Source organism: Aristolochia californica, unplaced genomic scaffold (genome assembly GCF_029961685.1).
Source record: "Aristolochia californica isolate CCGP_79_NKW_82.1479 unplaced genomic scaffold, dmAriCali1.0.hap1 SCAF_16, whole genome shotgun sequence".
NCBI lineage: Eukaryota > Viridiplantae > Streptophyta > Magnoliopsida > Piperales > Aristolochiaceae > Aristolochia > Aristolochia californica.
This window is the reverse complement of record NW_027181837.1, coordinates 2,413,179-2,435,553: the sequence shown is the minus strand read 5'-3', so window position 1 is coordinate 2,435,553 and position 22,375 is coordinate 2,413,179. Positions and strand designations below refer to the sequence as shown.

The following is a 22,375-nucleotide window of genomic DNA, read 5'->3' as shown; positions in this document are numbered from 1 at the left end:
TTATTATCTCACAATCAGTTTTAAATGCTTGTAAACTATTTCTTCTTTCATTTAGAAGTTTATCGGTTTGTACTTGGTGCTTTTAGTTATTGATGACAATCAAGAATGGCTATTGATATATTCTTATTGAGGCTACTAATACTGAATGGTACCTTTTGAACCCAGGATAATGAAATATGACCACTACCTAGAAGTGTATTATGCCTATATTTATAGAGCCTTCTATTCTTGTTTAATCTTAATTATTTTCTTTTTAGGAAGTAGTGCTTGATCTACTTGGTGGACTCTACTTTTTAAAATATCTACTAGCTTCAGAACTTTGACTGAGATTTTCTTGTTCTAGGTAGGCTGATATTGTAGGGCTTGGTGATGATCATGTTGGTTATTCAATTTCTTTGGTTAACTATGAACGTGAACAGGTGTTGCCAGGTGATGTTAATAAGTGAATATGAGAGCAGTGTTCCATATCTGGATGAATATTTTTTAACTGGGCTGGCTATTGAATTGTAAAACTGTAAAGATTAACAGTTAAATTTTAAAAATTGAACCTAACTCTTTTAAATAACTAGCACTATTTAAAAAAAAAAAAACTGTAAAGGTTAACAGTTAAATTTTAAAGTGACTGGTCATTCTATTTTGTGTTTACTGATAAATCCATTAATGTTAACGAATTATAAGCATGAATAATGAGTCAAACTAAGGAAAATCCATTATAAAGTAAAATTTCCTAGCAGAATAGAAATTACATAACTTTCAGCTGTAACCACTTCCATTTCTCAAAGCATATATGATGTGAGTGTGTGTATTAATATACATATGTAAATGCATGAAAGTATAAATGTGTGTGTATATATATATGTATGTATGTATGTATGTATGTATGTATGTGTATTCATGTTCTTGTCGATCTGGTTTAGACTTAAAATTGAATACTTTGCCAAACCCTCCAAGGTTTGCAAATAAGGAGTTGCAATGAACTGATATTTCATGATTAGAGTTTCAATAGAAAACCCAGAAAATTATAAGGAAAATGTTCTTCAAGAGTGGAAGGAAGAGTCCATAGATGTGATTTTTGAATCTATGCATGGGATCAAACAATATTCTTCATGTAAATCCCAGCAAGGGAACAATATTTAGTTCTAGGATTTTGTGAGTGGTCAGAAGTAAAAAGAAAAACTCAACACAAGCTTCTGATATTGCATTCTAAACCCAAACTTTAGAGGTTATATTGGATAAGGTTTAAGAGATAAGGTAAATTAATATTTGACTAATCTGCTAGGATTAGTGAGAAGCAGAAACTCTCTCTTTCTCTCTCTCTGTAACACCTGTTGATGTATAAGATATGAGGGAATAATGTAATTTTAACAAATCACTAATGCCTATGATACATGGGATGTATGGTAATTTGCATAATGTGGTTAAAAGTTTGTGTCAGAACTCATTCTCAATTCCAAATTATTGTTTCTGTAACAGAAAATGTTGTGACGTTTTCAAAAGTAGAGTTTCTTTTTTTAATCCAAGGGGACTAGGGCATTGGACTCCACTCTAATATGTGGTTTTTTTTGGCAGAGCCTGAGGTCTCCTTTTTCTTGATTTCGTTCCATGAAGGATTTGCTATTGGGAAGCCAAATGAGTTTTGTTTACAAGCTCTACTGATATTTGGTTCCAGATTCGTATATCAACCCTTTGTATTTTGTGACTATTTTTGGTGAGCTTGCTGAAAATTTGTTCACTTTTGTGATTGAAGAAAGTGGTTCTTGCACATATGTTTCAAGGCAATCAGAGTTTGCTCCGCCCTTACAATAGAGAACCTAGACGCTACTTTCTGTAAGTAAATCCATTGAATTCTTTCTTGTTTGTTGTATGTATATGTTAGTGTTTTTGCTATTTGGACCTACTCAGAACACTATTTACATGGATTTCTTGTGCTTATTACATGTCTGTACATGTTTATTGATAAGAATCCTAATTGTGAGAGGTCCTTATCTTTTCTAAAAGTGAAAGGAAGAGTCGAAAGAGAGAGGCTAAGAGGGTTAGAATAAGAGAGAAAGGAAGAAGAGTGGAGTAAAGTAAAGGAAGAGAGGGAGATAGAGAGAGAGCTAAAAGGAAAAGAGAGAAGACGAGAGGAGAAAAGAGGGAGAAGTTCTAGGCACAAATTTGAGAGAAAAAAGAGAAATTTGGAAAAAGCTTAACTGATTTCTTCCTTCAGCCAACACCCCAATTTATAGCATTATTTGGGAAACTCCTCAATCAACTAGGACAAGATAACTCAAGGGGAGAATTCACACATTTTCCTAAAAAAAAAAAAAAAAAAAAAAAACAACTCTAGGAGAGATTCTAACAAAGGATTACATCGATCTTGGAGAGATTCTAGGAATTAAAAGATTACATCAATTAAAGATAAATCTAATCTACTAGGATCTTATCTTATCAAGAATAGGGGGGTCTTTTGCTCTCAAGCCCCACGCCCTTGAGTATTTTTCCTTTTGTCCTCAGGCCTCTGCCCCTTGGGCATTTTCCCTTTTTGCCCTTTTGCACTATGCTCTTTGTGTTTATATCATTCCACCCCTCCTGAAGATCAACCTTGCTCTCAAAGTTGAAAATCTAGAAAGCAAAGAAGGAAGTTATCCTCACTTTCCCAAGTGGCTTCTTGCAGTGGTGTTTGATCCTATTGAACAAGGACTTCCGTATGTAGGTGGGAGCCATGTCATACTCGACGTTTCTTTAATATGGCTAGTGGGAGGTCAGTTGTTTATGCTTCAATGGATGGCAGGGCGGTGGAAATGGTTTGTGCCTCTTCGAGTTGCTTCTTGAGTTGAGAGATGTGGGATACTAGGTGGATGGCGGATTCATCTGGTAGGTGCAAACGGTATTACCACTTTGCCAATTCGTTGGAGTACTTGGAAGGATCCTTAAAAGTTTGGGGCTAGTTTCTGATTTTGTCTAACGGCCATTGATTGTTGTCGATATAGTTGAAGGTTGAGATAGACCCAATCACCAAAAGAAAACTCGACTTCCTTATGCTTGCGATCATGCTGATTCTTCACGTGTTGTTGTGCTAATGCAAGATGGTGCTTGACTAGTTTCATGATTTGATCTCGATTTATCAAGGCTTCTTCGAGGTTGCGATTCGAGTGGTGCCTTTAACATATGATGAAATGATCGGAGGAGGTCTGCCATCTACTACTTCAAAAAGAAACATCTTCAGGGAAGAATGATATGAGGTATTATAAGAGTATCCAAGAAAGATAGAGGCTCCTAGACAATGGGTTGTCGCCCACAATGCCACACAAGTAGGTTTCTAAGCCTCAATTGATCACTTTGGTTTGACCATCAATTTGAAGATTATAAGCTGTACTCATTTGCAAAGTTGTGCCCTGCAATAGAAAAAATTATCTCTAAAAGGAGCTTAGATAAATTGAATCTCTGTCCAATGTCTTGACATCAATTTTGAGGCCTAGCCAAAAGAAAGAGCTTCGTACCCTGCGAGAAGTCTTATTTTTTTTTTTTTGAAATGATGCTGAATTTTATTAAGAGAGCTCAAACCAGCAGATTACACGAGGGGAAGTCTTCCCAAACAATTAGATTTTGCTTGGAGGTTCCGAATTTTGCCAATTTATCAGCCAAAGAATTGGCTGATCTAGGAACGAGGTTCCAATTACAATGAATGAATGACACAATGTCAGCAATACAATCAGTGATTGGCCAGTGGCGCCAAGGAGGGGAGCTTTCTTTTGAACACCAGCTGATGACAGTCTTTGAATCGCCTTCAATAATCAACTTGCCATGGAGCCGCTCTTTAAAGATTTGGAGGTCGAACAGAAGAGCACTCACTTCAACAGTATTTGAATCAGCAATACCCACTGGCCCTGCATAGGATAGAATAGGGTCTCCACTACTGTCTCTGAAAACACCACCAGCTCCTACCGTTCCAGGATAGCCTAAAGCACTACCATCAAAATTGAGTTTGATGCAGTCGTAAGGGGGAGGATCCCAGGTGGCAATAACCGGATTCCTACGGGGGCCCGCCATGTGCGCTATCAAACCCCAATTTTCTCGAAGGGAGACGCCCGATAGAGAAAGAAACTCCTTCCTAGAATGTAGCCAGCTCGAGATAAGGCTCACTGCTTGAGAAGCTACATTATCCGGGTTGCTAGCCTTGGAGTTGAATCTCCGGTTGTTTCGCTCTAGCCATATACACCATGGGACATGCGCAAGGCATGCCAAGAGAATTATCTTGCCCAGCTTAGGAAGGTGTATCCCCATAACCATCTCAAAGGTGCCAAAAAGGTCCTGATGTAGCCCCATTTGGAGACTAATCTTCTGAAATATCTTCATCCAGACTTGCCATGAAAAGTCACAATGTAAGAGAACATGCTGGACTATCTCATCGCACACACCATAAAGGGGGCAAGTGCGATCGGGGGCGGTGTAACCTCTTTTATGGAGGTTGTCAGAGGTGAGGATCTGTTCCCTGATGGCCGTCCACACGAAGAATTTGATTTTATTAGGCGCTGAGAGCTTCCATGCCAGGTTTGCCTTGTGCTCATGTATGCTGTAATCTTGTTTCTAATGTGAGAGTAGGCGGATGTAACTGTGAATCGGCCATTAATGTTGGGCTTCCATGTCAGTTTATCAACTGCATGCTCACGAATAGTAGTGCTGCTGAGTCTGGAGAAGAGAGAGCAAAAAGCAGTAGTTTCCTCATCATTTAATCCTCGACAAAACGTAAGACTCCATGAGTGATCTCTCCAAGAATCAGCCACTGAGCAAGAGAGGTCCCTCGCCACTCTAGAGAGCCCCGGGAAATCCTCGGAGAGGGGGTGGGGGCCACACCATTCATCCGACCAAAAGAGGAGGGTCCTTCCATTGCCTGTGTGAAAGGAAGTTGCATCTCTGAATATTGGAAGAAGTTTTTGAATTGATTTCTATATCTGGGATAGGAGCCGAGTAGCGCCATCCTCCCTCCACAAGGCACCCGAAGGTTGAAGATAGAACTTGACCATATCACCCCATAGGCTGTAATGCTTGATGTTGAAGTTCCAGATCCATTTGAGCAAAAGGGCATTGTTCATCTCCTTTGTAGGCCGAATGCCTAAACCACCCCGATTTTGGGGCATGCAAATATCCTTCCAACTCACCAAATGGTATCTGAAGGTGTCCTTTGATCCTCTCCAGAGAAAACGTCGACGGATGGCGTTAATCCTGTTGCAAACCGAGGCCGGACAGTGCATGAATGATAATAAATAGTTTGGCAGCCCTGCCAAACAAGACTTGAGGAGAGTGAGCCGCCCAACCATAGATAAAAGCTTGCCCCTCCAAGTAGCTAGTCTCTTCTCAAATTTCTCAATAAGGGGGGACCAAAGCGTCGCCGAAGGCCGAGAGTCAAAGAGTAGTAGTCCAAGATATGTAGCTGGCAAATTTCCCACTGAGCACCCCAAATAGTCAGCCATTCCCTGAATTACAGGTGAGTCAATATGATAGCCTAGGAGGGTGGTTTTCTTCTAGTTAATGTTCTGACCAGAAGCCAGTTCAAATAGTCCCAATACAGCATGCAGTTTTCAGACCTGATCCATAGTACCAACCCCAAAGCAAATTGTATCAACTGCAAATTGAAGGATCGGCACATCAAAGGCTGCACAGTTTGTCGTGGGGAGGAGCCAACCCAGGTTTTTGGCCGAATAGATCAAAGATGATAGGTATTCCGCTACCACATTGAAGAGCAAAGGGGAAAGGGGGTCTCCCTGCCTGATTCCCCTGGAACCCTTAAAATAACCGCAAGCCGTTCCGTTGAGAAGAACGGAGTAGCTTGCAGAGGAGATGCAACTTTGAATCCAGAAGCGCCATTTTTCTCCGAATCTCATCTTCCCCAGGAGAGTGTCCAAAAGCTTCGAATTAACTCTGTCAAAGGCTTTCTCAAAATCAAGCTTTAGGATGAATCTGGGAAGCTTTAAAGCCTTAAAATGGTAGATGAGCTCGTGACATGCCATGGCGGAGTCTAATATATTTCTTCCCTTGATAAAAGCACTCTGGCCATGATGGATGGCAATAGGGAGTACCGCCCTGAGGCGATTGGCAAGGAGGCGCGCTAGCACCTTGTAAGCACTGCTGGTGAGGCTAATCGGCCGAAAGTCAGAAGGAATTTCTGCCCCTTCTTTTTTAGGGATGAGGGCAATAAATGAAGCTCCGATGCTCCTATATTTGATGCCATGCTGATAGAACGTGTGGACCATGCAGGCAATATCGTCTCTGATGAAGGGCCAGCATCGGCGATAGAATTCTCTATTGAAACCATCCGGACCCAGAGCATGATCCAAGGGAAGACCCAAAGCTGCTTTTTCAATTTCCTTACTGGAGAAAGGGAGCTCGATGAGACTAGCAGCGGCCGAAGGAATAGCCTGGAGATGGAACCCTTTCAAAGAAAGGGCAAACTAGCTGGCCATCAGAGTATAATTCTGCAAAAAAGTTCACCAGTGAGTTTGAAATAAGGGATCGATCCGAGGTACTCTCACCATTGACGCTTAGCGCGGTAATGCGGTTGGCTCTTCTCTGAGCAGAGGCGACTGCATGTAAGAATTTAGTATTGGCATCCCCCTCAACGAGCCATTTAAATCTTACACGTTGCTTCCAGTGCACGAGCTCACTATGAGTGAAGGATTGCATTTGCCCTTGAAGGGCGTATCTCTGAGTTACTTCTGAGGAAGAGAGGCTTCTAGATTCCTCTTCAGAGTCAAGAGTGGAAATCTTAGAAAGGACGGCGGCTCTCTTGGCCGAGGAAGAGGCCTTTCTCGCAGAGGCCCATGATCGCAACAACGGCTTTAGCATCTTGAGTTTGGCTGGGAAATTCCACCCGGTCGGGCCCGTCACGACCATCCTCTCCCAGAAGGACTGGATAGAGGAGTCAAAAGAGGGGTCTGCCATCCAAGCATTGTTGAACCTGAAAGGGGGGGCAACTGCCAAAGTGGGTATCTACCATAATCGGCCAATGGTTGGAAAATTGAGAACTTAGCCTGTGGCATTGCTGTATAACTGAAGCCAGTCATTATTGGCTAAGAAGCGGTCAATCTTGGAGAGGACGGGGGGTTGTCTGCCATTTGACCAAGTGAAGGTCTTCCCAGATAGGGTAACCTCATCAAGATCCCAACTGCCAATAAAGTCTGCAAATAGCCTCATGGAGGTAGTGATTCTCCGGGAGGGTGGGGATTTTTCGTGGCAGAAGCGGGTAACATTGAAGCCACCTCTGACAAGTCCTCACAAGGTCATCCTAAAAGAGATGTCTCTCATGGTGTCTAATAGGACCATACACACCCACAAGGCACCAAATGTTCCCCCATCCTTTGTCTCTCAATTTGATTCCGAGGGAGTAAGTGCCACAACAACGATCGATCACCTCAATGGTATTAGTGTCCCACACAATCAGAATGCCACCAGCCGATCCAATCGCATCCACAGAGATCCATCCAGGCTTCTTTTGAGGCCACAATTCACGGATATATCCAAGGGGCATAGAAGCCGCCTTGGTTTCTTGAAGAATAACAACATTTGCCTTGGTAGAGGCAAGGAGGTCCCGAATTGCGGCACGACGACGCACGGATCCAATTCCTCGAACATTCCAAGAGATAATGATCATTGATCACTAGTCTTCTTCTTGGACTTCTTAGACAGGTGGTTATCTTCCCTGAGGGGCTCCGTGCAGACGGCGCCCATCACCTTGGCAAGTTCCACTATCTGTGCCCAGGTTTCTAGGTCGAATTTTTGTTGTTCTATCTGAAGAGCAGCCACATACTTCTGAGCTTTTTCCCTGTCTCTAGAAGGATGAAGTCCCCTATCTTTGGATTACAGGGGTATCTAGAAGTAGCACTGGGATCATCCTGGAGAAGCTGTCTCAATTGACCTCTATTCCGGCGCTGGTAGGTGGCAAGGGGAGGAGGAGGAGGAATTTTGGGGTGGGTATATCTCGGAGGTGGTGGAGGGGGAGAGTTCATTATTTGAGTAGTGGTTTGAGGGGTGTGAGGACTGTGGGATGGGGTTATAGGGAGGCATGCGGGGCTTTTAATGGGGGGGGGGGGGGGGGGGGGGGGGGGGGGGGGGGGGGGTGTGTGTGCTTATTTCGGGGGGTAAAGTGGGAAGGTGAAGTAGATTCTATCAGGGATAGTATCTGTGGTGGGTTGAGATGGACTGGTGGGTGGGTGGTATGGCAGGTTGGAGGGAGGGACAACCAAGGAGGCAGTTGGAATAGAGTCATCGCCAACTGTAAGACTGGCTGGTTCAGGACGCATCTTCTGGGGAGAAGAGGCTGGGGTTGCTGCTCTCAATGAGTGGACAGGTTGTGGAGAATCTCTGGATTTAGTTGTAGGACTCGAGGTTACATTTCTAAAATCTTGCATATTTGCCAACTCAATTTGAAAGAATCGGGCATTATCCACCATAATGCATCGGAAGTAGTGTCCTTCGCAAGGATGGATAAGATTGATGAGGATCCGGGCCTCATCAAGACGATGCCAGTGCTCAGTAAGGGGGTCCAGAGCGATTATGTCACCAAACTCCGAGATGATGCTCGTGAAGACCTCATTGTGCCATAGTTCCGCAGGGAGACCGATGACTGTAGCCCATTGACCAAATTGACTAGAAGGAGTCAAGGAGAGCCATTCTGATACCCCAATGATGCCCAAGGGGGTGTGAGAGCAAGGCCGCAAAAGACTCTTTCTGGGTTTCAAAGTGAACAAGTCAGGTGTGGGGGTTGAGGTTGGAAATTCTGGGTGTGTAGGGGAGGTGAAGTTCATCAATCAGCCATTGAATTATATTGGATTTGACGATACTGGAGGTGTGGACTAGTATATAGCGGGTCAGAGATTGTTGCCCTTTATGGAGCAAGTTAGGAGGGATTTGGATGGTTTTGGATTTTTCTGAAGGAAGAAGGTGTGTAGGAGCATGGTGTTCTGAAAAGAGGTTCTGAATGGCTTTTATGTTTCGGAATTTCTGTCTTCTCGGAAAGTCAACCTCTTTCCGTCGGTCGGTGTCGGAGAAGGAGTCGGCATCGTTGCTGGAAGTCTGCCGTCGAGGATTCCAGTCACCGGCCGCGGGGACGGTGGTCGGAGAAGGATCTCGGCTCATTTTTGAAAATCGGCGCACGTTAGCACATACGAAGCTAACAACGCACGTTACGCGTTTCATCGGCGCACGTTACGTGTAACGTTGATTTCTCTCCGAAATCGCCCGAAATTGTCTCTCACGCTCTCTCACATAAGGCCTTCAACTTGCCAACTACGATAAGTCTTTAGAAATCCCTCATATTCCACTGTGGGTGAGTTATGCTTTTATTTGAGTATTGCTTGTACCAAGGGTTTGTGAAGTGTCCGAAAACCCTACTCGATTATGAAAGAAGAGTAGTGAATTGACCTCTTTGTAGTGGGTCATTGTGGATGGATCTTCACGGAATTTCCTGAGCAATTCTTGCATGGTTGGGTTCATCATATTAGAGTCTTTGACTTCTTGTTATAGTAAAGGAACAGGTGAAGTGCTGAGATAATGGAGAGTAATGTTTTACTAATGGGAGAGGCTATTGGCTAGTGTGTTATCGATTCCTTTTTTGTAGATAATTACAAAGTCATAACCCATAAATATGATCAGCCTCCACTGTTGTATTGGAGTAGTGATTAGTTGTTGTAGCAGATATTTGAGAGAACAATGGTCGGTTCAAACAGTGAGTCTTTTCCCAATTAAATAAGGTCGCCGATGTTGTACTGCTTGGACCAAAGCATACATCCTTTTTTTCATAAGTAGACCAAGAGAGCATCCTATCCTTGAGAGGTTGGCTATAGTAAGCAATTGGCTGTCCATCCTGCATTAAGACTGCCCCAATACCGGTTCCTAAAGCATCACACTCAATAATAAATGGTTTCAAAATATTTGATAAAGCTAGTACCGGAGCAATGCGCATTTTTTTTAGGCTCTCAAAAGCCTTGGTGGCATCATCATCCCATATAAAAGCATCTTTTTTGAGTAAGATAGTCAAAGGACGAACAATTGTGGCATAATCTTTGATAAATCTGTAATAGTACCCAATCAGACCTAAAAATCCTCAGAGTTGTTTCAAGGTTTTGGTTAAAGGCGACTCTAGCATGGCTTGGATCTTATCTTGTTCAACTGGTAGACCTTCTCGAGAGATCATATGTCCATATAGTGGACTTTTGGTGAAGCGAAAGTGCACATAGATATTTTAACATGGATGTGGTAGTTTTGAAGTGTACTCAAGACTTTATGTAAATGATGTTGTTATGGTCCCGGATTTGACACATGGATTCATAGGGAGGAAGAAGAGAAAGACAAAAATCAAGCCAACGGAAAGCTTGAAAACCCTAGGTTCGTTAAGGACACCCCTGGGCTCGTTGAGGAGAACTCAAAACCATGTTTAACCTAAATCAATGCTTGTCTTTCTCATTACTCTTACCTCTTAAATAGGGTTCACCCTTACAAGGTTTAAGATAAAATATTACAAAAATACCCCTATAAATGAAATATTCCAAAAATATCCCTGTGGCCTAAAACTGAAATAAAATAAAGTAAATTAAAGAAAAACAATTAAAATAATAATGTTATTGCGTGCATAACATTACACCCCCTGGAAGAAAGAGCTTGTCCTCAAGCTCGAAAGTAGGGTTTGTATGCTGACGTCTCCATCTGTTCCCAAGTAGCATCCGCGGTAGCTGTGTCCGCCCTCTGGACGCCCAAAACTGGAGCATTCCACCCTAGTAGCAATTTTTTTTTTTTCAGGAGCCTGTGACATTACCGAAGCTCGCAAACTCAATCTTTGAAATGGACCGGCCACCTTAACAAGACAACTCCAAGAGACCTCCCCCGGGAACAGACCCACAAGCGGTTCCCACAGTGACTGTCTGGAAGTTAACTCCAGTTGGGTTTCCTCCGAATTCTTCGAACAAGGTCACAATGTTGCCATCCAGCTTCAAGAATGATCTGGGCACATGATACCATTTTTGAGTGGGTTGGCCACACTCGATTGCACATTTTCCTGGGTTGTAGCCACCATGGTAATCACATTCACCACTTCCTTCCAATGCATAGGAGAAATTGGACCAGAACCTTCCAATACTGCGTCCATTTACCCAAGCTTCTCCCTTACCCAAGGTTTGGAGATTCACCACAACTAGGTCCAATCCAAGAGGAGCCTTGAAGGTTGTTCTGTACCAATTAATCATTTTGTTGATGGTCAGATTCGCAGATTGCCATTTGTGTTCGGACACATCAGAGTGAAGCTGCTGCTCGTCTCCATCCAACCCAACCTTTTATGTTCACTTGCTCTTTGACAGATCTTTGACAACTTTGCCGTCAGAGACCAACTGGACTGGATCACCAGCAATGCCAATCAAAAACATATCAAAAGCAGCATTGTAGTTGGCCAAGCCAACTGTGGCACTGAGCAGAGTCAAGTGATTTGTTTCTTGTGTAATGTGAATAGGAGCCTCCAAAACAAAATTGACTTTTCCATACGCAGGCCCATACTGGTAGCCAACAAATTTTCCGTTTAAGAATGCATGGAGGACATGTCCATTGGAGTTCACCCTCAGTGTCACTTCCTTGTTGAAGATGGGATCGCTCTTTTCGATCTGAACAGTGGTCATGTACCACAAGTTCACTGGCATCTCCAATGACTGTGATTTGATCCATGAGACGAGAAGCATTCCCAAAGTTAACAAATCCAAAACATTTGGATTTCCCGTCTCCTTCACTCAGTATTACAGCACTTGTAATGTTTCCATGTTCGCCAAATATTTTCTTCACAGCTTCATCACCAAAAGTCACACCAGGTTGAAGAATTTTGACAAACAGTGGTCGAGCAGCATATAAATCATCCAAAAGATTAAACACAAGGTTGCCAAATGGATAAGGGAAATGCACATTGCTGCTGTTCTAGGCAATAGACAAATAAAACAGCATCCATTGGATTTTTTTGTCCCTTCCTGGAATCCCCAAATTTTTTTTATCTTGTATTGCAGACACTTCATCACACAGCTGGACGAATTTTCTTATCTTGGCGAAAGATCGAATACAAAATTGATGTTGCCGATACTTACCCCAACAAATTTGGAAATTGATCTCTGTTCTGCCGAGAGGTGGATTGAGAGTGAGAGGTGGTGGCCAGAAGTCAAATCCCCCCGGAATTTTGTCCGACGACCCTGCCAGAGCCTCCTCTTTCTCCGGTGGCTAACAGGAGGACGTCGTGGCTTCTCCGCTAGGGGATTTTCCGTCTCATGGGCTGAGAAGCGTTCTGGCTCCCCTTGCTCCCGTCGCCCTTTTTCCTTTCTCTCTTCGCCATGCCGGCTGCCGGAACGACGGACCCCGGCTGAAAGGCATTGTGTTGGGCTTTTCTGACAATGAGCAACACCCCTTTGGGGCTTCTCCGCTTGTCGATTTTCCGAGAGGGAGGTGTCTCGGAGTTGTTTGCGTCGCCTGTGGAAGACGTGTGGCCTCCCGTGAGAAGGGGGTTGGGGAAAACCCCTCCGATTTCCAAAAATCGGGGTCCCCGCTGTCTGATTTCAGAAGTTCGGGGAGCTTTTCCGAGACAGAGAGTTCTCGGATTTCATGCGTCTTCTGTTCGGGGAGACATATGGTGTCCAGTGAGAAAGGGTTTGTTGCCGAACCCCATTCCGGATTTTCCGACGAAGGTTGTGCTGAATACCCTTCCGATTTCAGAATTTCTGAGTCCCCCATTTCGGATGTCGCCGCCGCTGGAGAGATAGAGGGGTCTCTGATTTCTTGTGTCTTCAACCCGTTCGAGACAGCGTCTGCTGCCTCTAGTTCTGTGAATTTTTCGTGCTCGGAGAATTTAGGTCGTATGACTTTCTTTTCTGTGGCAACGAGTTTCTCCCTTTCAGAAATTTTAATGGAAGTTGCTAACGATGCGCGTATTTCTTCGAATTCCTTACACATAGCAATCCATTTTTCTTGGCATATAGAATGGCCCATTGTGTTCCCGCTCTGATACCAGTTGTTATGGTCCCGGATCTGACACATGGATTCGTAGGGAGGAAGAAGAGAGATGAAAATCAAGCCCAAGGGAAGCTTGAAAACCCTAGGTTCGTTAAGGAGCGCATATCCCTGAGCTCGTTGAGGAGAACTCAAAACCCTGTTTAACCTAAATCAATGTTTGTCTTTCTCATTACTCTTGCCCTTAAATAGGGTTCATCCTTACATGGTTTAAGATAAAATATTACAAAAAGACCCCTATAAATGAAATATTCCAAAAATACCCCTGTGGCCTAAAACTGAAATAAAATAAAGTAAATTAAAGAAAAAAATTAAAATAATAATGTTATTGCGTGCATAACAGATGTAGATGTTCCTCAAAAGTCTTGCTATAAACCAATATGTCATCAAAAAATACTAACACAATTTTTTGCAAGAATGGTTTGAACATATCATCCATCAAGCTTTGAAAGGAAGTCGGTGCATTAGTTAAGTTAAAGGGTGTTTCTAAGAACTCGTAGTGTCCATCGCGGGTCTGAAAGGCGATTTTCTCGATGTTACTATCAGCTACTTGGATTTGACGATGACCCGAGCAGAGATCTAGTTTTGAAAAAAATTGTCAGCACTCAATTCATCAAGTAACTCATCAATGAAAAGAATTAGCTACTTATCTTTTACAATAATGTCGTTAAGGGCATGGTAGTCCACACAAAATCTCCATGATCCATCTTTCTTTTTTACCAACAGTACGGGGGAGGAGTAAGGACTGTTACTTGGCCTGATGATCCTTTCTTGAAGCATTTCCTTAACCAACTTTTTGATTTCAACTTTTTGAACATGTGGGTAGCAATAGGGCCGTGTGCTTTTAGGGGGCACCAGGTTGAATTGGGAACCAATGGTCATGGAGCCGCCTTGGTAGTAGACCTTTGGTTCAAGAAAAACATCTTGAAAGGTGGTGAGCAAATATTGTAATGGAGGAGGAAGTTGATGTTCACCTTGCGAGGTTGTTGGTCAAGATGGTGAGCAAATATTGTAATGGAGGAGGAGGTTGATGTTCACCTTGCGAGGTTGTTGGTCCAACCATTTGGAACAGGATGGCCTAATCTTTGGGAAATGCCACTTTTTGGTGGTATATTTTAGTTGCACCAAGTCATACCATCTCTTATTCCTTTCCACTTAATTTGAGCATCTTAATAGAAAATTCTATGGTCATATTTTTGAAATCCCAAATAACATCCCCCAAAGTGTGTAACCATTGCATTCCTAGCACCAAAACCGCTCATTTTATTGGAAAAACAAAGAAATCTTCATGAATGTGACATCCTTACACCTTGATTGACACATTCATCGCCTTAGATGAACATTGGATCTTGGTTCCTTCTCCCACCATAACTGAAAATACCGAATTTTGATATAGAGCAAGCCCAAGGTGTTTTGAGATTTTTCCACACATACAATTGTGTGTACTTCCACTATCAACCAAGATACATATCTTATGGTCTTTGATTCGTCCATCAAGTTGCATGGTTCGAGGTTGTAGAACTCCAACGAAGGCATGGAAGGATACTTCAAAGTTTGAGATATCATCTTCCATAATCTCAAATTGAGAATTGAGTTCATCTTCTTCATCCTCAAGTAAATACAACTAGAATCTTTTGCATCTATGATCTGGAGTGAATTTTTTTTCAGAATTGAAGCATAGGCCCTTGCTTCTCTTTTGTCCATTTCTTCAACAGTGAGCCTCTTGAATGGCTTTCAAGTTTGTCCATCCTCAAAAGTATTGTTGTTTTGTACATGTGGATATGTGGTTTGAATGGATGGGAGAGGGTGCCCCCTGGGTCGAAACTGATAACAGGGAAAAAATTTCTTTTGGTACTTGAGCTTGGTAAATTGTTTCAATAAGGGTTCTAAGATGGTTAAAGGCCTCTAATGACACTACCAACTTGAATATGTGTTTGCCAATGGACCCAATTGACTATGCATTCAAACTTTGTTTGGTACTCTTTGACGGAGTTGGTTTGCTTGAGCTTTGCAAGAAGAGAATCAAAATCATGATATTGAGTTGGCCCAATTCTTATGAAAAGACCTGGCCCGAACCGTATGCAAAGATTTGGTCCAAGCCATATGAAAAGAGCTTGCACAAACCCTTGCAAGTGAGGAGAGGGCTCGTGCGGTTGTGCCATTGGAACCATTGTCTTGCATCTCCTTTTAGCAGAAAGGAGGGTAGAAGCTCCTTTTGGTTTTCATCAGTTTGTTGAAAAGTAAAAAATTGTTCGGCCATATAAGCCTACTTTGTCGTGTCATCTTCGGGTTTATATTTGGGAAATTTTATCTAGGCTGTGCATGCTTGTATGGATCTTCCTCTTGTATTCATGGTGTCACGTGAGGGAGAGTGGTGGTCAAACGAAGGTGTGTTGGGAAAAGGGGTGGAAAGTCGATGGGTCACGGGTTGGGTAGTATGAGAAGGGACAAGAGGATAAGAAGTGGGGTATGTGGTTAATGGTAAGAGGGTAGGGGTGTGGTTAAGTTCATGTAATAGGAAGGAGTAGAAAAATTGTGATGTGGGGGGAATATTGTGAAGTGGAGTAAGTAGGATTGGTGGTGGAGGAGAATATAACATACAGATATTATATTTGCTTGAAACTTCATGGTCCATGGCTTATCGAGGAGGAGAATATAACATACAGATATTATATTTGCTTGAAACTTCATGGTCCATGGCTTATCGAGGAGGAGAAAAGGGTCTTGTAATCCTCGCTTCCAAATAAGCTTGAATGGTGGTCAATTGTGGTACTTGTCCTTCCAAACTTTAGATTTTATACTCAAGTTTTCTTGGTTGGACTCTTAGGCAGCAACCACATCTTGTTGTAATTGTAACTCCATATTTCTTGTATTGACCATATTGATGTTAGAGGCATCAAGGAAAGGTCAAATAAGAAGAAAATATCAGCAGAAACTGACCTTTACGGCTTCTGATGGTCATATCTCACCAAATATAGGTCAGAATACCAATATTCATTTTTCTCCAGAAAGTGGACTCGGAGCTCTTTAATTATGTAAAACTCTCACCTTAAATCGTTTCTAGGTGTTTGAATTGCTTTGTTTAGCAGCAGGACCCTTGTCTATTCTGATAGAGATATCTCTTTATATAAAGATCCGATTGAATTGAAACTTATTTTTTTAGAAACTAGACTCGAATAGCTTTCATTCAAGTATAATATTGCCACATAAAATATGCTTCTTTTGAGGCGATGATTTGCTTAAGCGTCGGTTCGGCAGTCTGGCCGAACTGATCTTCCTTTCAGTTACGGTTGAGATGGAGTAGGTCCCCAAGAAGGACTGTTCTGATACTAAGGGGGGGTTAGTCAACAAACTGGAAATTTGATCTTCATCTTCATCTTCATCTCATGCATCTACATGATCTTCATCTTCGAAATGGGTGTTAAGGGGGGTTAGTCAACAAACTGGAAATTTGATCTTCATCTTCATCTTCATCTCATACATCTACATGATCTTCATCTTCGAAATGGGTGTTAAGTGTAGACAAGTTCATGTTCGAAATCTTCGAAATAGGGTGTTAGTGTAGACAAGTTTATCTTCATCTTCTTCTTCGAAATTTAAAACCATTAATTTTATTAATTATAAAAATAAGTTAATTAAACCAAGTGTTTGAGTTAACAATATTTTAATTACCACTATTAAATCATTAATACAATAGAGTATATAAAAAATAAATATGATTAATGAATAAAAAAATATTATATTAATAACATAAGATAGATTTTTTAGTAAGGTCCTGTGTAGTAAGGTTTGTATTATTCTGTCTCAGTAATATATTCACACTTTTTTCAAAAAAAAAATAACATAAGATAGATTTTTTACATGGTATTAATTAATAATATATTTTCACAAAATTAAAAGTAATTAATTAATCAAATGCATACTTTAATTATATTTTATTTACCAGAGACTTAAATATGAAGTTTAATATAGTAATAAAATTGATATAGTGCTAGGTTGCGTCAGGCGCTGAACCGGCGCCACTTTAATTTTTTCCTAACTTAGGAAAATCAAATTTTCCAATAGTGTCTTCTTCCCATATCGCCGAAAAACCAAAGATCACGACGAACAGAGAAAATTAATCCAGGCAGCTAATGAAGCTCCAATCGAATTTATAGAGCATATCAATACGGCTTGTCCTCAAGCTCGAAAGTAGGGTCTGTATGCCGACGTCTCCACCTGTGCCCAAGTAGCATCCGCGATAGCTATGTCCACACTTTGGACCCCCAAAACTGGAGCTTATTTTATTTTATTTTATTAATTTTTTTTAGTTGGCCCGGTCTGAGTTGGCCTGGGTTGACTCGGTTCAGTAAGCTCGGTCTGGTGCACGACTCAGTGTACTGCGTTGATTAAATTTTCCTAAATTAGGAAAATTGTAATCGGAAGCCTCTTCCTCCTTCTGCAGAAATTTCGCCGACAGGTTGTTTGCCATTGTGTTGCCGAGACGGAGATTGAGCGAAAATGTCATCAACGGACTCTCTTGCTTCTCCGGTGGCGGATCACAGCCCGTTGGGGCATCGCCGTATGGAGAGTTTCCTAGACAGAGGGCTCTTGGAAACCTGTTAAGCTCTGTTTCTCAGCCCAGCGGAATAGAGAACCCTTGCAGAAATTTCGCCGACAGAGTCTCCTGCTTCTCCGGTGGTGAATCGCAGTCCGTTGGGGCTTCACCACTTGGAGAGTTTCCGAGACAGAGGGCGGGAGAGAGGGAGGAAAAAAGAGAAACGAGGACGCGCAAGAGAGAGGGGGTGCGAGGAGAGAGAGGGGAAAAAAAATGGAAGCCCGCGCGTGTCCTTCATCTCAAAGAAGATCAAATATGGCCTTCTTTGAGATGAAGGATTTTAAACACTGGAGATGAAGGACCGCTTCATCCCCTGCATCCAGATGAAATGTCATATGCGCTCCACTAACGACTTCATCTGTTGAAGGGTGTCATGCGGTTGAAGATCATCTCGGACTTCAAGTTGACTAACCCCCCCTAACTGATAAGAACCCTAATTGTGAGAGGTCCTTATCTTTTCTGAAAGTGAAAGAAAAGAGTTGAAAGATAGAGGTTAAGAGGGTTAAAATTAGAGGGAAGGGAAGAAGAGTGGAGTAAAGTAGAGGAAGAGAGAGAGGTAGAGAGAGAGTTAGAAGGAAAAGAGAGAAGAAGAGAGGAGAAAAGAGGGAGAGGTGCTAGGCACGAATTTGAGTGGTAAAAGAGAGATTTGGAAAAAGGTTTGATTGATTTTTTCAATCGGCCAACACTCCTATTTATAATATCATTTGAGAAACTCCTTTATCAACTAGGATTACATAATTCAAGGAGAGATTCTAGGAAAGGATTACATCAATCTAGGAGAGATTCTAGGAATTTAAAGATTACATCAATAAAAGATAAATCTAATCTAGTAGGATCTTATCTTATCAAGAATAAGGTGTATTTTTCCTTTTTGCCCTTCAGGCCCACACCTCTTGGGCATTTTTCCTTTTTGCCCTTCAGGCCCACGCCCCTTGGGCATTTTCCCTTTTTGCCCTTCAGGCCCGCACCCCTTGGGCATTTTCCCTTTTGACCTCATGCTCCACACCCCTTGGGTTTCTGTCATTTATTCAAATTTTTGGAACATGCCCCATTTTGTAAATTTTTGAGAAAGAGATTTAAGGAGGAAGAAAATTGGAAATTGGAACTTGCACTTCCGGAGGGGTCTCACGGATGCCAAAGCCATGGAAGCCTCTCATCCGCTATCTAACCTTGTGAGCGTCAAGCTCAGGACCTCAATTCCGGATCAGCTTATTTGGACCCCTTGCCCAAAGGGCTCCTTCTCGGTGGCTGCTGCCTACAACTATCTCCTTGATGACACTCCCCCTCGCTACAGCTACTCTGCAGCCTTAGTTTGGTCCCTTTATGCTCCTCCGTGAGCCTAGTTCTTCACCTAGTGTGCTTGCAGAAACAGAATTCTTACTAGTGCCAATCTACTCAGGCGTGGAGCTCCAATTTCGGATCCTTATTGCCCCTTTTGCCGCACCTATCTAGAATCTACCACGCACGTGCTCCTTCATTGCCACTTCGCCTAAGAAATCTGGACCAACCTCCTAAACAGAATTGGTATCCAACACAGTGTCACTAGTGACCTCACTTCTATGATCCACTCCCTCATTGGCTCTTGGCTTCCAAAGCTAGGCAGAATGCTCATCTCCAGCTGCGCTGGGCACATCCCTTAGGCTTCTAATGCCCTAGTGCTCGTTGACTCTATTGCAGGCCAGATCTCCACTTGGCTCCTCATGAAGAAGGATTTTCCCCATCTTAGCAGGTCCTATCTCTGTGGAAATTGGCGATTGGTTGCTGCCATGTCTGGCACCACCCGTCCCCCCGCTATGGAAGTTAAGAATCTCTTCCTACCCCCCCCCCCCCCCCCCCCCCAAGCTACTTTAAGTTGAATCTTGATGGCAGTGCAATTGGATGCCCAAGCCCTATTGGTTATCGTGGTGTCATTCATTCTAGTAACGACAACCTCCTTCTCTCGTTCGTCGCCCCCCTTAGCGTATTAGACTCTACCTTGGCTGAATTGGCTGGCCTCTACCACGGCCTCGTCATTTTCCGTGCCCTCATCATTGAGGGGGATTCCAAGGTGGTCATTGATTGGTGCACAAAATCCAAAACTCCCCCATGGAGGCATTGAAATGTTTTCTTTAATATATATACCATTACCTCTTCCCTTGATTGTACTTGGGTGCATGTGCCCAGGTCAGCCAACGACCTTGTGGATTCTTAAGCTAGACGGGGCACATCCCTCCAAACCCTTAATGTCCCCCCCCTCTCCTCTTTGGTTGTATCTTCTTTTTTTAGCTTATTTTAATAAATTCACACCTTTCATAAAAAAGGAGGAAGAAAAGAATAAGGGAGAGAAAAAAGAGTGAATGTATAGGTGTTTCTCTCACACAGTCTATTTATAAAATAACTTATTACACTAAGAACTAAACTCAAACTAAACTACCCATGTTCCATTTACACTCATGTTGAACTTACTAAAAATATAACCAAAAAGGATACTTGTAGACGTCCTCTTTCTTCCATGCTATCTTGACTTTCCTTACTTGAACAACTTCCACTTGTGAGGCTTCTAACTCCATTAGATTTAGCTTGGACTCCATGGGATGACTTCTTTCACACCTCTCAAGCTAGAGTTTGTAACTTTAGCTTGTAAGAAAAATTTTCTCTTGAGTCTTCAATCTTCATCAATCTTTCTGTCTTCAATGCCTTCAGCATCTGAAATCTGCCACTTTATTGTTGATAGAAACAAACTCTGTATATTCTATTCTCCCCCTTTTTTGGATGTTGCTTGAACTCTAATCCAAACTTCACCACCATTCTCAGAACTCTTCATTTTAGGCTTTTCCAAATACCTCCTCCTTTTGTACTTGGAGTCTATTTCTCCCTCATAAGCTGGGGATCCATGACACCAAGAAACCCAGCTTGGATAGAACCAATACGAGGGAAGAAATCATCACTCTTAGCCAAATGCCAAGAGTCCAAACACGAGTATTCCTAGGCCAAAGAGGAGTTACAGAGACACTAGTCTACCCACTTTCAAGGATGCTAAACGACCTATTTGAACTCGACTTAAGCTGGAACTGGGCATACTCTTGCTTTGCCAATCAGTGGGTTCTTTACATATTGCTTCAAAGTGATGAAAAACTTAACTAAGTATACTTAGAAAGACATTTCTCACCCCACTCATATATGTGAGGATTACCAAGAGAGGGACTGACTAGAATGACTAACAAAACTTCAAGACCAGCCTTAACAACAAGAAGGGCCAGAGAAAAAACGGAACTTTGATCACACAGACACTCTTATGCGGGAATAAGAGACAACCTGACCCAAAAACAAGTAGCTCTCAAATCCAAATCAATAATACCAGCATGGATGGTTAAAATGACTCATGGGGAACCCTTGTAATCTGGGCGTGAAGTGTTATTGGCCAGCATCCCTTAGTGAGGGGTAATTTGGTAATCTGGCGTAAGTGTTGTCCAGCGTTCCTTCCAGCATCCCTTAGTGAAGGGTAATCTTGTAATCTGGCGTAAGTGTGGCCAGCGTCCCTCCCTTGGTTTATAAGGAGGACAATATTGAAATGAAGGCAAGCATTTTCCTAAGTTAGAATATAGTAGCCAAGATAGATTAACGCTCTCACTGAGCTCCTCTTCCCTCACGCACTCATCACTCCATCTACCTCTGAGCTCTTCAACAAATCAGTGACGCAAAGGAGGCTTCTTCACGCCATTCTCCATCTTACAAACTGGAACCTCAAGGGGAACGCCGAGTGACAAGATCCATGGCAAGGGAACCTAACATCGTGGTATCAGACCGGACCACTGTTGGCGATTCCTCTTCCTCTGATGACATCCGAAATTTGCTGGAGGCACAACGTGTAAGCACACAGGTCCAGCTTGACTCATTCCAACAGCAACTTCTATCTCTCCAAGACTCTGCCCAGCAGTAACAACAGCAGTACACTCTCTATCCAGCAACTGATGGCTCGGATGGATGAAGTTTACCCACGTCCTCCCACCCAGCAAGGAATCTCTTCCTCTCCCCCTGCCCAACCACACTTCCATTTCCCTCCACCACCACCCCAATTCCGTCCCTTACAGCCCCCAACCACCACCCCACCTCCCCAATTCATCAAACGCCTCTCTAAAGCCGACCAGGAACAGCGGCGCACTCAAGGCCTCTGTTTCAATTGTAATGAAAAATATCGTCCCGGCCATCAATGCCAAAGGCTATTTTATCTTGAAGGGGGCGATCTGGAAGAGGGTGACCTTTCCGACACTGAAGACGAGCCAGCAGTGGAGGAACCTGCCATTTCCCTCCACGCCATGACCAGCCTGCACAGCACCAACACCATGCAGGTCCACGTCGTCATCCACAATCTCATGCTCGTTGCCTTGGTTGATTCGGGCAGCACCCATAACTTTCTCAGCCAGACTGCCGCACAGCAGCTGGGCTTACCCATGCAACACAACTCTGGCCTCTCGGTTTCAGTGGCCAATGGGGCAAAGCTTTCCAGTCTTGGAGTATGTTCAGCAGTCTGGTTTGATATTGAAGGTCATCCATTCGAGACCGATTTCTTAGTCATTCCTCTCACTGGGTTTGACTTAGTTTTGGGTATCAAGTGGCTTCAACAGCTGGGTCCTATCCTTTGGGATTTCACACCTCTCACCATGACCTTCACCTCCGGCCAGCAAGATCTCACTCTTCATGGCACTCATGCCCCCGCTCGCTGCACACTCCATAATTTACAGGTCACCACCTCGGACAACAGCAACTTGCAGTCCCTCATCTCTGAATTTGGAG

General features: G+C 43.0%; 1 long non-coding RNA gene across 1 annotated transcript in view; it reads left to right on the top strand.

Moving 5' to 3' along the window:
- The window catches only part of LOC137953635 (uncharacterized), a 40,639-nt gene that overhangs the window by 2,334 nt on the left and 15,930 nt on the right, over window positions 1–22,375 (top strand). Inside the window, exon 2 of the long non-coding RNA XR_011112398.1 lies at window positions 1,570–1,827. This is a non-coding gene — a long non-coding RNA (uncharacterized lncRNA). The remainder of the gene's footprint in view (window positions 1–1,569; window positions 1,828–22,375) is intronic.